Here is an 18,200-nt window from a genome sequence, read left to right on the forward strand (position 1 = left end):
TAAGCAATTATAACTCTTCACCCTTTGGTCTTCAGAGCATTTTTGTCAGATTAGTATAGGGAGAGGCTTAAATCAGGACGCTGCCCCTGAACCACCCCACCTGCTATGGGTGTTGAGGGGCTGTTTAAACCTGGATCCAGACACAATCTTGTCTGAACACCGGGAAGCAAATGCGGAAACATGCCAGAGAAGCAAGGCCACGCAGTCACCGGTGCAGAAGTAGTTTTGTTGTTATTGCTAATGCCGAAATCCTAAAGGAACAAAACTTGATTGGGGAACCTGTTGAAGGGGAAAGAAAGAGGTCTGCTAGTTGACCTTGGCAGATGTCAAATGAAGGAATGTGACTGAGTCTTAGGAAGACTTGGAAGATCACTTGGGCAATCAAAGAGAGGATGAGCAAGCCTTCCTGGCCACCCAAAATTTGGCATGAAGAGAGGAGCAGATGCACCTGAGTAGGTCAGAGGGTGTTCCACTTGGCCTTTGGAGAATTTCAAAGGGACAGGTACGAGGCAGGTCACACATCCAGATTCTTCATGTAGGGAAGGTTATAGGAAGCCATGGGGCTGTCGCTGAGTGGGGTTACAGTATCAGGATGCTTTTCATGGGGCAAGAAGACATGTAGCGCTTGAAGAGGAGCAGGGAGTCCTTGCCTGGACAGACTGAGACCTCCAGTTTTGCCTTTTCAGTTGTGACACAGCCGGCTGAGTAATCCTTTCTCTTATAATTTATATTTTCTTATACTTGCTTAGAATGCAATGATAGCCTCTTAGCTAAAGCAAAACCTGGTATTTCTTAGGTGAAAAAGAACTATCCAAAAACTGGGTTAGATATACAAATATTTAATTGTCTTTCGCATTTTTCTGTTCATGCTGCTTAATGGCATTTTGCTTACCACTCGATTTATCTCTTTGTCCTGGTTTACAGTGTGTATTTTTCTGCCTACCCCGAAAGCTCCCTAACCTTTGTTGCTTCTTGTTTGAGATTCTTTGTGGATATATTTGTATGTCTCTTCTCACTCACCCACCTCCTTCCCTTTCCTTTCCCTTTGCTATCCATGTGTATGTTCATAATTTTTACTATGGATAAGGAAGCCCAGTTGTATTTGTTTCAAATTTTGAGGTCTACTGAAAGGGGGCAGGGGGAAAACTAGATTGGAGTGAGTCAACTTTCTTGGCTCCTTGAAAGTTGGAACGAACTTCAAAGGGAGTCTCAACTTGGGGGCAGTTGCACAGATGAATCCCAAACCTTTGTACGTCCTTCCCTTTCCTCCTCCTCTCTCCTCATGTAGTCCGAACAGATTTGGCAATTTCAGTTAAGCACGTCTGTGCAGTTTTTTAAAATCCATTACATAAGTTTGTTAGTTTAAGACTCTCTTTTTCGACATATGAGTCTAAAATGGCTTTGATTTAAAAATGGAACTTGGCAGGGAATTTGTTCATATGGTAAGATTTTTTTTTTAGTTTAGTTTCATTTATAATATGTTTTAATCATTTTTGGTGTTTTCAAAACAAATGGTGAAATATGTTTTTTTTCCTTCTATTTTTGGCTACCCTCCTCTGAAAGGCCCTACTTCTCCCTTGTGTGTTTAACTTGGTGCTTCAAGAAGCCTTTTTAGATAGAGGGGCCTTATGCTGCAAAATTTAGACTTAAACATCCCTCTGAAGAGGGAAAATTCAGACATAGAGCCTTCTGGCCAGGACTTTGCATCTCAGGGCTCTTCTCTGACAACAAGCAGAAGGGTCACTAACTGGGGCTCAGAGGATGTACAAATACACAAAATAAATGGAATACATGGAGGAGAAAGGAGGTGAACAAGGGGAGACAACACTGTTTCTATATTCATGATCAGTGCATCCCAATTATCTGAGCAGTTATTATTTTAAGGACTTTTTTTCACAGTCTGAGATGCAGCAAAGCAGATTGCTGCCAAGCACAACCCTTTCTTCTAGTCCCTAAACGGAGGGACTCTGCGTTCCCTGATTGCCTCTAATTCCCCTGAATTTTCTTACAGAGGTTTTCCTTTGTGATCTCCGTAGCCCATAGAATAACCCATAGAAGAGATTTTTGCCCTTTAGCAGGTGGTTCAGACCATGCATCCTGTTAAAATCTGTACAGTGGCATTGGGTCCTAATTTTTTGAGTGATCTTCTCTTCATATACAAAGGTCCCAGCTTTGTGGGGAGTGGGAAAGCAGGATGAGTTAACACCTTCACCCCTGAGGCACCTGTCTTCAGGCTGGGACCTCAGAGTAAATGCTTTCAAAAGAAATGCAAGGCCGATCACCTGGGCTGCCAGTTGCACACAGCTATGTAGGAGACCCTGGCTTGTGTTTATAACCAGACTAGCTGAAACAAAATGCATGTTGCTTTTGCAAAGGATAACAGCAGAGAAAGGCATCATCAACCTGAAGAGCAGCGCCTTTTTTGAAAAGGGACAGGCCCTGAGAAAAAAAAAAAATCTCCTCTACTTGCCCTTTGTGGGAAACCCAGTTGCCATGACTGACTTAATTCCAGATGAGAAAGAGGTAGACTACGTGACTAAAGCAAAGGAAGAGATGATCCACCATAAGAAAGTATGGTAGAGGGGAAAAAAATAGAAACTGCACTTCATCCCAGTTAAGGCTGACATATGAGGTAGAGGGAAAAATCTTTTAGGCTTGGAGATGGGCTTTAGAAGATCAGCCAGAAACAAACACATGCAAAAATAAGAAAGCAGAAGGCGTGGGTGGTTATGGGGATTAGTACTGACATATGTAGCCTATCAGCTTGAAGTTACACGTTTATATCTGACCTAGGTCACTCATGCCCCAAAGTCATTACTGTCGAACAGCTGTTGGGTGGCCTGTGTGAAATGACTTGGGGGTCTGAGCCCAGTTTCTAGTGGCAGGTGTCCACATTACACAAAATCCATCTGTATTAATTGGCCCCCTATGTCTGGCAATCTCAGCAGAACGACCAAGTACTAACGGTTCACCACAGAGATTGAGCTGTCCTATTTTATCTTGGGTGGCCCTTCAAGGAAGGGGCTGAAGAACTTTGGCTAAAGTATCATAGGAGAAGGCGGCGCAGCCCCTGGCCTGCCTGCTCTGTGGTTAAACTCAGGCCACCAGTTTTCAGATCTCTCAGACCAGCAGATTTTACTAATACTGCATTTACTCTGGAAGTCAGCAGAAAGAAAATATTTCATAACTGACTGCTTGCGCGATGTTGAATATACATCCATTTGGTTTCTACTTTCGGATCATAATGATATAAACAGGAAAACTACATTTTGAATTCATTAAGTTCTTCCTCCACTGTTTATAAAAGATAAAAACTTCTCTCTCCTTTTTTTTTTATAAGGATTGATTGGTGTCATGTACATATTCGTTCACTTCTGTTTATGCAAGATAATAAGAGTATTAACATGGAGGTGGAATAATGGTGTTTATAATTCCATCACCACTGTTTATATAAGATAAAAACAGTTTAAAAAAACAGAAAAAAGCAAAATAGTGAGAGAACATTTGCTGTTATGTACATATATTATTTTTTTCCACTTCTGTTTGTAAAGAATGTGAAAGAAAAAAAAGCCTAGGAAGTTGAAGAGGAGTTGTTTCTGTTTATAGTATTTCTGTGCTGTTTACCTAAGATAAATTAATTTATAGTTGACGTAATGAGTTCTTGGGAGAAGAGAATTGGGGTGAAAGAGGGACTGGTGGGGTTGTGCTTGATACTCTTAGTACCTTGTAATCCTTTCCTTTATGAAGAAACGTGAAAGATGTGTAGTGAATCTTTCTAGTGGGAATACGATACCACCGGTGAGGCAGGGGACACATGGCGCTGTCATACCAGCTAGTACAGCGGCCGCTGCCAGAGGGATCGGAGGCTTTCTCCGGGAAGAGGACTCTGAGAACAATAGTCTGAAAAGATCTCGTGAACGTTAAACCCCTTGGTATCGTTGTCCATGGACTTAGTCCAATAATTGTGTGCCTGTATGTCTCTGTTTTGTTCTGCAGCTTTGAAGTCTAATCCTAATTCCTTCAGGGAGAAAGGCTTGTAGAATGTCTGCGTTTCAGAGAGGCAGAGGAATACTATCTTTGATGCAAGTTCTATTGTCAGTCCTGCGCAGTCCTTCTGATTCACCCCTGCTCCTACCCTCTGCGCGGGCACGTTGACAGATGAGGAAGGCTGGCGGATGTGAATATTTCCTTGGGATGGGCACCAATGCACTGTTTCTCAGTGTCAACCAGAAAGGCCATTTATAGCTAATAAAAGAACAACCGTGTGGACATTAACGCGCACACACGCAGAAAGTCCATGAGTATTCGCTTACTTTTACAAATGAGTTTGCTCCGGCTGCAGTCACGCCCTTCGTGTGTTTGCTTTGCGCAAACATTCGAGCAGGCAGGCTTTACCCTAGGGAAAGCAAACGGCCCACTTTAAAACTCACGTGGTCGTCTGCTTTCAGGTAGTGAACTATCAGCATACCTGTAAGTGGTAAGTGCTGCGAGAGATGGCTCTGCACACATTTCTCACCTCCCTTGTGCAGTCAAAGGAATCAGCCCAGGAGCTGGCCTGACCTTCTGCAAATGGTGATGGACATACATATACAACATTTACACACATGTAAAAACGGTGAGAGAAGATCAAAGTGCATCTCTGACCAGGAAGCTATAGAGTATTAGTAAATCTAGTATTGCCTCAAAAATGCTTTTTGTCTTCTAAAAGAAGTCCCCGTCTTTTATAATTCCATGGTAACATTTCTCTCCTCTCTACTCCTGAATGAATCCAAATCCCAATGATGTCTTCATCTCTTCTTCCCAGTTCTTACTTCAGCCCAATAAATTGTCTCTATGAAGAAAGCCATTTAAGCATGTGTATAAGTCCATTTCTGTAAAATAGAACCTGAAGTAAAGGTTAAATTTTAATTACATGCTTGAGTCCCATTGCATTCACATGTTTGAAGTTAAGCACAGGCTTGAGTACATGGTTTGAGGTCTCAAGGGTTTAACATTAATCCAGGCAGGAGGCAAAACCAATGCTGTACGTCTGTTGTGTGATGTGGTCTATTGCATTGCTTGATCCCACCTATGCACCCCTGCTCCAAATGTCAAGTACTTGAAGCAGACTGTATATGCTTAGTGAACAGCATTGCCCAAGGTAGAGTAAAAAAATAGTCTGCATTGAAAAAAAATTGCAATCTGCTGGTGGACCTTCCAAAAGCAGACAAGGGCATGAATTAGCCAAGTAAATGATTCCTTGAAAATTTCTCTCTACTAATTACCAGCCCCCACTTCCCTTAGTGCTGATGTGGAAGTGGATGGAAAGAGCAGGGATAGATCTGTCAGCAAGCTGGGAAGGAGTTTAAAGGAGCTTCGATCGGAAACTTTTGTTTTTTAGATGAATATAAATTGTCACGGGTACAAAATGTCAGTTCCTGAAGTGAAGGCCACTCTTATCCCTATCTCGGAGCATTCCAACGTACAATAATATGTGTCTTAATTATGGTGTTTCAGCACAAAAGGCACAGAAATTTCACGTTTCAGAGTTGTATAATCAAGTTGCTCCACCTTGCTATTAGGCATGAATGGCAGTCAGTGCTCCAGGGAAGCCTGAAATTGAAAGAGCAGCGGGTGGGGAGCAGTGGGTCAGGATGGGTATGCATTTAGGAGAGCTGTGTGGGGAGTCCAGAACTAGAATAGCGGGAAGTGCTGTAAATTGGATTGAACACGTTGCTAGTGGACAGGGTGAAAGATTATACAGCATTTGTCTGTGTGACCGTAATGAGCTTTTTTCCCATAAAAGATGTGGGGAGAAAGTACTGCGTATGAATAGGGTCCCTTTAAGAAGCACTTTTAAAAGAGCTCATTTTCGATTCCAATCATGTATATGCCTCAGCAAGACTGTAGCCAGATGCTTGTAGATCTGAAGAAAACAGCCCAACCCTTTTCTTATCATCTACCAGAGATGACAGACTTTAAAAACTCAATGGCACTTTCGATAACTTCTAACAAGAACTGGGACTTGCCTGGCTCCATTTGTCTGGTCAAGGCTGTATTTCTGCGATTTATCCCATGGAGAGTTTTAGCAGAACCTTACACTTAGTGTCTAAATTAATGATATTCCTTCCTTTTTGCCATGACAAAAACCACTCAACACTATATACGTTATGCTAAAGTTTTTGTCATGGACATATTCTGTAAAAGCTTTTTTAGCTTCATCGTTTTGACAAGCTGATTCCATTAAATCCTTCCCAGTGATCACTTTCATGTGGTGCGGATGGGGGACGTTGCTTGCTTGTGTGGTTTTCCCTTCTTTGAAGCTGGAAAACAGTGATCACCTGCCTAAGATATAAAAGGTATATCTTAACACTGTTCTACCCCCAGGAAAACATATTTTGAGGAAACACATGCATTTTCTGTATGGCTGTCTTAGTAAATAGAGTCTGCTCATTAGTCGAGTCCATAACTTTTCTTCAAGGCTCTTTTAGGATGAGAACATGGCTTAGCTCATAAAGCAGGTAGGTTGGTCTGTTAGTGTCCGTGTGCATTAAAAAGCTCTGGATACAGAAGACATTTCTCTCCTCAGCATTTTTCACCATTTCACCTGCACTGAAATGGAAATTGTTGGGTGCTTTGAATAAGGAAACCCTCTAGTTGTTCTCAAACACATGGTTACCTCAAAATCCTCCAGTGAAGGTTCACTGCAGTATGGTGATACCTTTACTGGGTACCTTGCACTATCGGAGGTACCAAAGGGGTCTGGGCAAACACTTCTGGCTCAGATGCTGCCATACTGGCAAGTGCTAGATGCTAGTGATAAAAGCTGGAGCTAATAAATGATAGAGTCGATAATGAAAGAAAAGGATTCTTAATTTTTAAATACATCCCCTCACAACATACCTTCTGAGGAAGTGAGTTATTTTAATCTCAGTTTTATGGCATGAGGAAACTAAGATTTTGTGATTAAAGCAGATAGAAGTTGGGGTGGGGGGGGAACCAGATCCTGCGAAACCTGCCTTTGTCTTCAAGGAATGCATTTTATCTGCCATTGCTACAAATGAACAGGGTGCAGAGCGCTACCTCTTTGCTTCATTCTTAATGAAGCCAGTAGAGTTTTTCCTGCCAACCTCAGTGATGGGCATGGCCACCAGTCTTTTTGGGGTAACTGTCAGAGCAGAATAACATTGCATACAGCCTGCTTTTTCATAAAAAGAAAAACAAAATCTATCTCAGTAGGCTACTAAGGGTACTGAAGCATCTCAGATTCCATAATTTATTTATCCGTGCCACAAACCAAAAGCAAATTTTAAAGCTCTTTTTTTTTGCCACCTGCTAATAACTTCACCATCCTTCCTTTTCCAAAGCGTTTCCACAGATACTCGTATTTCTCAAGCTGACAGCTTTCTGATCCCCAAGACTGAATGGCTGGTTATCTCAGCTTCCCATCTTATGTGGAGTTTATCTCCCTCATTTAAAATAGCAAAAGCACTGTGTGCATGCACAGGCCATTATCCTGGCTGGGTTGTTAAAGTTACTGTAATGCTGACTTTATTTTCTCTAACAGTTCTGAACAAAATGTTTCCTTTGAAAGGTCTCAGACCTCTATCCTCCCAACTCCTAATCACAGTAATAACCAACCTCAAGGAGTCGTTAGTGAAGACTCAAACAATATCCTGTAATAAGTCAGCTATGAAGAAATTGGCATAGTTTATCTCTTTGATTCATGTTCTTATGAAAATAATGGGTTGCAAAATGAAGCTAGCATTGCTCTCATGCTATACGGTATCCCTTGGATGTGAGTCTTTCCTCCCCCACCCACTTGTCGCCCAAACTAACATTGAATATAAGTCTGCAATTGTTTACGAGACAGGGTCCATCTATAGAAGTGACATGTTCTTAGACTATAATGCCAGTTTAGTGTGCTGCTTCTTAAACTGACTCACCTATAAACCTCTTTTTGATCACTGTACCTTGTTGCATTTTTAGATGAGCTGGGGAAATGGTATAATGATTATATTCAAATCCAACCTATAAAGAAGGGTTTACTTTTCTGAAGCAAACGGATGCAGCGAACTATGTAAACTGGGTTTGGATAAGTTCTTGGAACTGTTTGCTTTTGGTTTTGTCTTTGTGAAATGGACACTTAACGCTTTGCAGGAAAGCTGATAAATAGCGTAAACTATGGCTAACCACTAAGAGACTTTGTAAAATCTCTGTGTCTGCTGTTTGGTTTGGCTTCAGCAATCAAAGGGATCAGCTTTTCTTCATTGAAAGGAGCATGCAGGTGGCTTTTCAGGTTTCTTTAAGGATTTTTCTTCTCATTTGATGTGGTTCAGGCTCTAAACTGGACATCAAAAGATGCCAGTTCATTTCGCGGTTCTGCTTTAGTATTGATCAGCTTCAAGATCAGTTTAGCTTTCTCTTCTTCCCTTTTTTCATTACATAAATGGGAATAAGGAGAATTCCCCCTTTAAAGCAAAAGGTAATGTTCAGCTCATTGGTGTTTTTTCTTTTTAAATCAATAAAACTCTTGAGACTGTGCATATTGAACTCCAGAGCTTCAAGATATAAGTTTCTCGCTGGATGAGCTGTATTGGTATGGATGAACTATACTGTACTTGGGAAAATTGGGAAGTTTGGAGAACCCAAGAAATAATTCAGACCGTCATGAAGCCCATCCCACCATTCATTTATAAATATTATTTCCACTGGGTGACTGGGTCAGCGAATTAAATTGCCAGGCTTAAACTCCCTTCCTGTAGCACCACGTTGGTGGTGAAGGTCGTGGAGGGAGGCATGTCAAAGTTAAACTGATGAAACAAGGAGTGAAGTGGGGAGGTGGTTTGAGTATATTAGTATTAATACTTAGAATTAGGACAGGATCCTATAAAACAGCATCATCCTTGGTGATAAGAGGGATCAGGTGTGGTGATGAGACTGTGTTCTTGACTCTTCAGCCACCCATCCCCATCTGAAAGAGCAGTTAAAAATTTAGTTCCCCTGAAACTCAGTTTTCAGGGCACGTGTCACAAAACTAACAACATGCTATAGAATACACTGTTCTCATATGGAATATAAAATGGAGAGTATTTTTCCCAAAGGCCATTTTAGTGGATCTTTATAAGGTAGTTTTGATTTATTTTAATAGGCATAGAGTGAGAAGAAACAGGTGAAAAATAAATTCCAAAGTATTGATGATGGTCTTTTAGAAAAAAAAAAAGTTGGTCCTCCTTCTGCAAAACTCGGAAAAAGCACATATTTAACCTGTCTTTGTAGATGCTGAGGGCTTAACTGCGCACAGTGGTGCAGCTGCATAACCTCAGTGACTTCAGTGGATCTGCAGGGGTTTAAAGGCAAGTGAAATACTTCTGTAATGCTTTTAGTCTCATTCCAAGTGTTGCATACTGTCACAAGAACACAGTTCGTGTTTGAAGCAGTACAAATTGTGAAAAACAGAGCACAAACCATATGGTACCTTACCGTTCAAGGTTTTGCTGCTCTTGTGTATGGTGTCTGTCAGATTAGCATTCTCCTATAGGTTTTTGTGTAGTCATGTTGTGATTTCTCTACTGGACAGGCAGTCAGGAAAACATTCTGACATTTTCTTTAAATGATTGTGACTATGGATTTGACATACTTACACTTTTCCATAATGACCTTGCTGCCACTTTGCTCCTGAGTTAACAGACAACCTCATATGCAAGTCCTAAGCCACGCAGCTCTCACCAAGGAGAGAAACCTGGATTTTTAAAGTCCAATGTAAGCCCAGCCAGGGGCTTTCCAGAGCTCTGTTCATACCCCTTGCCCCTCAGCACCCGTGGATGGTGCAGACCCCCACATCCCTGCGCACCCCTCCGGTCCCCTTGCAGCTCAGGCTGAGCGGTGCCCCCCACTCCAGCCTACCCTGTTCTCCAAGCTTCATGGTACTCGCAAGCTCAGCCAGTGCCCTTTAGTTCTGATCTGCAGTGCCTTCAGGGAAAAAAATGACATATTGGTGTATTTATGTCCCAAATTGAATGTTAGTCAGATGTTAAAATGAAAGAAATATTACAGAGAGTCAGCACGTCTCACTTTGGAAATAAATTACGTAAGTACACTAGAGTGTCATGGCTCTTGGGACCACATATGATCCAAAGATACCATTTAGAAAAGTGATCACAACACCGCTAGATTTATCGGATCATCCTGGAGGAACATTAATACCCAGAAAGAAAATAATAATTAGCAATAGAAAGCTGCCAACCAATAACTTAAACTCATTTTCCAGGGTCACTTCCTTGCATCAGTAACCTATTTGTATGTATCACTAGATTTTATAGCAATTATCTCCTTATTAATAGTAGATAAACTTCACTAATTGCTATTATTAATACAGATGCATTTAGTTCCTAGTACCGTACTTTCTCAGCTTAACATTTTGGTTACTCAAGTTTAGTCTGCTTAAATAGTTCAGTGTTGTTTGACTGTACTTTCTCATGCTGTGCAGTCCAGTTTTGGCACTGATGAATTCAGGACAAGTAGTTGAGAGGATGCAGGGGATGTGGACCGTGCACTGGAGCTGCAAGCCTCCAAGCAGGGAAGCAGAAGATATGCTTCTCTGCTTATCCAGCTTGCAATAAGGAGAGCATGGCCTGATGTGGCTGTGGTGTAAGGCACCAGATCTAACTTGTGAGCTGCCAGTTCAACCACATTGCCTCAGAACAGAAAATTCACCTACAGGCATGAGCAGAGCTAAGACCTAATTTTTAGGGTATGGTCCTGAAAGACAGACAGAACCTTTAGGTATATATCCTTGTATATTTAGGTAGATATGTTTTCTATTTTCTTCTATTTAAGGTTTCAAAGTGGCATTCCAAGTGTCAAGAGTAGCCAACACAAAATATTTTCTAAAATGGAAATGCCCAAACTGTTTATGGACCACAAAGGCAACTCATCTGGTCAACAGTTGACTTCTTTTTTCCTTCTTTTCCAAGAGTGAACCAGGAACAGACTGTAAGCTGGACAGGAACAACCCAGTCACATCGCAACCACAATCTTTCCCAGTGCCATCTTTGCTCTTTCACTGTCTAGATGGGAGCATGCACAGCCACACAACGAGGGAAGGCATCAGGGACGTTGGAAAGATGACAGGCAGGAACGGGCAGCTGCTGTCACCACAGCAATGACCCTGGCCTACAGTGCAGCCCCTTTGGGCACTCAAGTAGGCAACATGAGTTATTTTGGCAGTGGCCGCCCCTTCTCAGGTATTCTGTTTCCCAGAATTAGTCCCCCAGCACCCAAGAAGCACTGGCCTCCTTGTCCATGCACCCCTCTGGGGTGGTGGTGGGCAGCAGGGAAGGGGCAGTGCCACGGCACTGGAAGGGTGGTGGTAGACATCTTCCTTCTGCCAGTAGAGAGAGAGACTTAGTGGTTAGACTTACTGAAAGTTAAAAGTAATACCATTTCAGGCCATCTTTATGTCAGGATGTATGCTCAAAATGCTACATTGAAATTATAAAACAAGAATATATTTAACCTTTTTTTTTCACTTTTTTCTAGTTTTGCTCTTACATTGAGCCCCTTAAAGCAACTGCTGCTGGAGCTGTAACGCACTGTCTCTTCCAGAGAAGAGATCTTCTTTTAAAGATCTCTTCCTCAGAGGTGTTTTGTATAGAGACTTTTCTTGACTGAAGTTCTTCTTAGGGAGCTGGAGACCTCTGATGGATGTTAATTAGAGTTCAGTTTGCAGATGTAAAAGATTCCTTTTCTTATTTCATGTATCTCATTGTTTTCACTGAGAACAGCTGGTAGGACTTATTTTGGGCTGAGTTACCTGTGGAATGAGTTAGTTCCTTGACTTGACGTCTTTTTGAATTAGCTTACATATACATGAAAGTCCAAAATTTGATTGGATTAATTTCTTTTGTCTTATCAAAACATACTTCCTGGCAAGCAGTGTGTGCTGAAAAATCTGTTCTATCAAGACTTTTCTTTTGTGTTTTCTAGTTAAGGGTCCATGAAGTTTCTGGTTTATAAAAGCTTTTTTGTGTCGCACACATTTAAAGTCTCCTTTTCACAGGACATATTTCTTAATTTGAAAAAGACATGGCTAACATTTTAGCTATTCTTCATTACAAAAAATAAAAAGTCTCCGTTTACTACATGAGGTATTATCGATAAATTTTGATTCAAAATTGTTCTCAAGTCATTGTTGCATTCTCTACAGAACCACAATTTGGCTGTTTATTTCACTAGAAAAGGGCGTGCGCACCTGTATTTGAGTAGGTTTCTTTCAAATTCTTTAATAATACGTAACCAAAATACATGTGTGTGTTCCAATGTATACAGACATACCTTAATTCTAACGTACATACAAAAGCTCCCTGTCATTTTTCAAAGATCATTTTATTTTGATTCTCCAGTATCAGATTTGAGTAGGTGTCATGATCAGTCCCCAAGCAGACACCATTGTTCAGTGAAGCATGTTAATACAGGTGACAGTGAAATTCCAGATGTTTTGGCTACTGAAGGAGGTGGTGACCTCAAGTAGCATGACCACAAAAAAAAAAAAAAAGGAAAAGGGGAACTTGGAGATCATTCTCCTCTATACGTTGCCATGTCATTTTTCCTGCTGTGGCTCCTTAACTCGTGTGTGAAATCAGTGGCTAAGGCGTTGTCATATTTCTGGTGTGCTAACGTAACATTTGACTGCCTTTCTCTGCATTCTTGTAATTAACTCCTACTATTAAAGCAGTTCCCATTTCTGGATTCCTCAGAAAGCTGATTGAAAGGCAGTTTAATTGCACAGCATTGCCAAGAAACACGTTAGGTGATTGCTGGCTGTAGTAAGAGTTAATGTGAAGATAATAGGAGATATCACAGGGACTAAGATTTTGCTGGCCATTAGCAGAGGTGACTTCAAAAAGCAAATGATAATTAGTATAGGTTTCACTGAACCAAGTTTCCATCTGCTGCTAGTCACTGGATTTTGAGCTGCTCTCCTTTTAAAGATTTGCATGTATTTTCCTGTATTCTCGATGGAAAGGACACTTAGGGGAAAAGGCTATAAATCAACAAATAACAATGTAACCTGCAGAAATATAAATCTATGTAGATTAATCCGTGTTTCCTAAATTGCATGCTAGATTGTAATTCAATCAAAGAGTAGGGGTCTTGTGACGTTTATGAACATTTATGGATAGTATGAGCACTCAGATTAAATGTCAAACCTGGTATTCAGTTTAGAATCACGTATTATTGTTGTTCATTAATATATAAAAACAACAATTATATCCACTAAAATCCTCAATTTAATTTTGCTGTAATCTGTCTCTGCTGTGTCAGAGACACAGTGCAGCCTCTCTGCCCCCTCAGATCATCTACAGGGCTCCACTGAGTTTCAGCTGAGTCTCCTCTTTCACCGTGTTCCCCCAGCATGGCACTGGCTCCATTCAACCCCCTCTGAACAGGGGAATTCTCCAGTAAATTATTTTCTTCATCTTCCACTGGGATTAAATTCTAGTTTAGATACCGAGCAGGCGTAGTACATCCAGGAGGAGAGGGGTGACAAGACTCTGTATCTTAGATCCAATACGCTGAGTAGATTACATATGATAATGCTGTGCCCTTTGCTGGTTCCATATCAGTAAAGGGTGAAAATGTTTTGAGGCAAGAGCAGTCAGTTTAGGATTATCTGAATCCATTGCCAGTCCTCCCTTCTTAAAGCAGTTCATAATTTGCCTGTTTCTTGCCAGTCTAGAGGCTGAAGGCATAACATTTCTCACCTTGGTAGTGCACTACATCAGAGAGATCCTAAATCACTTTGCAAAAACAGAGCAGAATCGCTGTCCCAATTTACTGCTAAGAAAAAGGCACTTGAAGCAGGTTAACGCAAGCCATTTAGTGAATAAATTGTAAGAAGCAACTGAATGCCAATTGCAAAAATTACTTTGGCACCCAAGTTGTTAATTTCATTGAAAGCGAGTGGTGCTTAAGCTAACAAAGGTGAAATATTCTCAAGTCCCCAGGTGGTTTACAGCCAAAATTTCACTGACTTCCAATCGACTTTGACGTGAATGCCTAAGTCACTTCTGAAAATTGTAGTTTGCCTCATAAATCGATTACCTGCTTATACTGGATTTCACCATTTTAAAGCTCCATAAATAGAAATTCTTCAGTATTTAGGAACCTTATTCTCATTAAACTCAAGGGGGGATAGATTCCTAAATATCCTTAACATCTAGGCCTTGCTGGTCTCTTAGTCTTTGTGATTTAAATGGAATTTATTCACCTAGCAAAGATAGAGAAAGGGCACAGACTCTGGCCGCAATGAAGGAAGGGCAGACTTATGATTAGCCCCTGGCTATTCTGTCCAATGGCCAAAACAGCTTCCAAGTGATAATGATTAATTGACACTAGGAATTCAATATGAAAAAGATCAGTGGATTCCCTTTGTCCATCCCACCAAATAGAACCATACTGGGTTGAAAACAAAGGACATAAATAGAGATGAGTAATTATTCTGCTTGTAACACAGAGACCTGGGGAAAATGGTCAGCTTGCTTAGGCTTCATTTTTAGTGTTATTATATAATAGTACATCTTGACAAAATCTACTGTATTAATCTAATGTAATTAGGTTAAGTATGTCTCTAGTGACAAACAATGCCATATGATAAAACGTTTCACACCAGCATTTTAATGGTTCAGGTTCTGCTCATGGTTTCAATTAAGTCAGCACGATTGCACAGGACAGTGAGAAGAGGATTTGGCCCACTTTGCTCCCGCATACGTGTTCTGCAGTTATCTAACCTGGAATGAATCATAGTTTCCTCAGACACATCTTGTTTTTCCAGTACTTTACATGGAAAGTTTTGTTTTCATGTATTTCCTTTTGAACAAAACTGGTAATCAAGAGTCCAGACCAATTGCGATCATTTCAGAAATTTTGCGTTTCAGTTCTGGTGATTTGCCAGATTCTAGCTTGCAGCTTCTACTATATTGTGCCTATCTAAAATTACCCTACAATTTTAATTAGGTACGACAGTCGTCTTCACTTCTTATAGCAAATTCGATGGTAATGTTGGTGTAAGTCATTACTCAGCACCTCCAGAGTCTCAGGCCATAATTTGTAGAATTCTTTGGCATCTCTGTCATCAAAGTTGCTCGACGCTTTCCTTTAAGAAAACTTGTTTTATGTTGCTTATAACAGAGCCAAACTCTAACCACTCGGCCTAAAATTTTCCATTCTGTGTTTTTTTTCCCATGCTGGATGCCTCCTGCTTTTTTTTTTTTACTTTTTTTCTCTTTTTTTTTTTTATCTCCGGGGCTCCAAGGCACATTCTTTGGCTCAGACCTCTTGTCTCAGGTTCTTCCATGGTGTGCAGCTCACTGTCCTATCTGCCCAAAACCCTGAAAGAAATATTTCCCGACTGCCAGCCGCTAACAGTCCTTCACATATAGTCTATTACAGATGAATCTATGGGGTTCATGGTTAAGTCTTCAGGAGCAATGTAAAAGGAAAATAAGGGATACGTGCTTAGCAAAGGAGTTTTTTTCCACCAGGAGAACTTCCCTGTTAAAGTTCATCAGAGTAATGGGTTCTTGCAAGTAAGATAAATAGTGACCTGCTCTGCACCAGCCTGATCTTGCACTTCCTTCATCTTAACGGCACTTTGGCTTTTCAGTCTGGGCAGAATCCATCCTGTCTTCTGTCTCATGCAAATCTTCCTTACATGTGGGAGCAGTCAGCTTCTTTAAAGAGAAGTTTGCTGTTAAACAGGGCCTCTCTGGGTGGCCTATCCAAAGGATGCTATAAGCATCTTGTTTGCTGCCCTGCAGTTTTTATGATTCTCTCTGCTCTTTGCTGTCTTTCTTCCACCTTTCTTGCTGGATGACCAACCACTAGATACGCACACGTGCTTGCTCTCACACTCTCCTGTACCAGGCCCATAATACCCACAAGTAATAGGTACAACTCTGAACAAATTTTACACCTGCCTTCATTCTTTCTCTCCTGTGACAGCTCCTCACTTTTCCTTCCACTATCTCAACTTAGGTTGGTATTTCTCTGAATAGTTTTAATCGTTTCGAGGAATGATGGAGCTAATCTCGCCCTGTAACTGGACAGGAAACAGCAGGTGAGGGCCATGTCTTGACTTAAGTACTGGAGTACCCCACATGGATCCCATGGTCTTCGGCCACCATGCTTCTGGTCCCCTGATAGCAATCTTTTAGAGAGCGCTGTCTGGTCTGACTACCTGAATTTCTTTCAGCTTGGTGAAGGGAAGTGGGGACGGGAATGATTTGTAGGTTTGAGCATTTGGGGGCATCTGCCTTTGTTTTCTGTGTCCAACAGGAATGTATCTTCTTGTTACGATTCAGAGCATCAGGTTTTGATTCATTTTGTCTATTACTTTGTACCAGGTTAATATGTTTTGGAAAATGTGTTCCCAATAAAGCTTAGATACTCCATAGTAGACTTTGGAAACTAGACCTGTAGTCTACCAAAAGTTTGCAATCCTTCAGCCATTCCACTTGGATGCGGCCATTTTTTTTCTTAGGGGTCTCAGGGTAACAAATCTGTCAAGTCCAAAAGATACTGTGTTGACAGAAGGAACTAAGACAACATAATTTTGTGCAGCTATCAGACGTAGTGTAAGCATCCTCAGCCCTAATAAGATGCTGAACCCCTCTTCTGTGAAGGTCAGGATCAAGAAGGCGAGTTCTGTTTCAGAGGCCTGTATCATCTGGCATGACTGCTAAGAAGGATGCCATACAAATCTGGCAGTGTTTTTGTGATAAGAGCATTTGTCCATAGGAGCCACAAGCCTATTTCACGGAGGCTGTTGAACAGCCACCAGAGGATATTTAGTGTCTGCTGGCTTGGAATTATCCCAGGACTGAAAGGCTCCTCAGCCATTATCAGTTTTCTCAGCTACATAGTTTTGGGGTCAGGTAATTTCAAAACTTACAAGATTTATGCAGTTTATGAATTTAAACCACTTTTTTTTTCTTTCTCCTGTGGGAACTGCTACCATCTGTGAGTCTCCTCAATCCCTGTCTTATATTGGTATCGTTTAGTGTGTTTGTTGTCACTTAATTTCGTTTTTTCTTTCTCCCTTTTCTTTGCAGATCACTCACGATCAGTTTGTGGCCTTCCTCTGAAGGAACCTTTCCTGTCTCTTGTGTAAGTATTTATAACAAACATTTTATACTTCCCATTGATATGAGTTGTGCATTTTGTTCAAGTTCCACCCAATTCAGCCCAGAGCCCTTGTGAACTTCTCTGTTGCTCCCTATGGCCACAAGACTCAGTACTGAGTTTTTATTCTAATGTAGCACTCCAGGATTTTAATGCAGTGTCAGCTTGTGGGACTTGGGCTTAGTTCAGTGACATCATGTGATTGATCTGGAATGTGCATTTCTGGATGACAATATGGAAGATTTCTCTTATATTTGGGGATATACATGTTGTGATGGGCATTATGCTGTTGAGCTCTGATTCAGTATAAAGCGTGTAGTATTCCATGCTGTACAAGCATGAAACAAGTATAGGAAACAGTCAACTAGTATTTCAGCCTGTCCTTGCTGAATCTGACCTTGTGGCATGGGACCCTTCCTTACCCAGTCCTGTGTGCTGTCCTACCTGATACCGACCAACTCTTCTTATCTGGGTAGATGAAATATTCTGTATTCTCTTTGACATCTAACAGTATCGGGATTAACAATCTGTTAGTTGTTTCTTTGGAAAATGTTATGTAGGGTTCTTTTCTTGCCTGGTCTCATTCTCTTGAGTTTGGCTGTTGCTATGTTAAGTTGTCAATTCGGTGACTTTTTTAATTGAAGAAAATACTGTATTAATCCAGATAATTGTGGTTTTAAGATCTAGAACAGGAAGACTTAAAATTTTCATGGTTTAAGTTTTTGTTTTTCCTTTTTTTGGGGATAAGGGATGGAACTTTGGGGAGAATTTGTTTGTTTTCATTTGGTTTTTAATTTTGCCAGGTTCTGACACGTGATGGTTTTGCGTATTTGGAACAAAAAGTTGCATTTTGCTGAGATTCCTTCATATGTATTGGCAGTGAAATCTAGTGTTTTTAAAACAATGATGCTTCTTGTTGCAATATAAAGGGAAATATAGCACTACCACTTCATAATATTTACTGTAGTTAAGTAAAGACAGACCAAAGTTTTCCAAATGTCCACCAGCATTTAAACCACTGTTTTGGGATGCGGAGC

At 40.9% G+C, this 18,200-nt stretch overlaps 1 long non-coding RNA gene across 1 annotated transcript in view; it reads left to right on the forward strand.

Annotated features, from left to right (window-relative positions):
* Positions 1 to 18,200, forward strand: part of LOC137673026 (uncharacterized) — a 130,648-nt gene that overhangs the window by 31,651 nt on the left and 80,797 nt on the right. Inside the window, exon 2 of the long non-coding RNA XR_011049686.1 lies at positions 17,094 to 17,148. This is a non-coding gene — a long non-coding RNA (uncharacterized lncRNA). The remainder of the gene's footprint in view (positions 1 to 17,093; positions 17,149 to 18,200) is intronic.

Source organism: Nyctibius grandis, chromosome 23 (assembly GCF_013368605.1).
Source record: "Nyctibius grandis isolate bNycGra1 chromosome 23, bNycGra1.pri, whole genome shotgun sequence".
In the NCBI taxonomy this organism is placed as follows: Eukaryota; Metazoa; Chordata; class Aves; order Nyctibiiformes; family Nyctibiidae; genus Nyctibius; species Nyctibius grandis.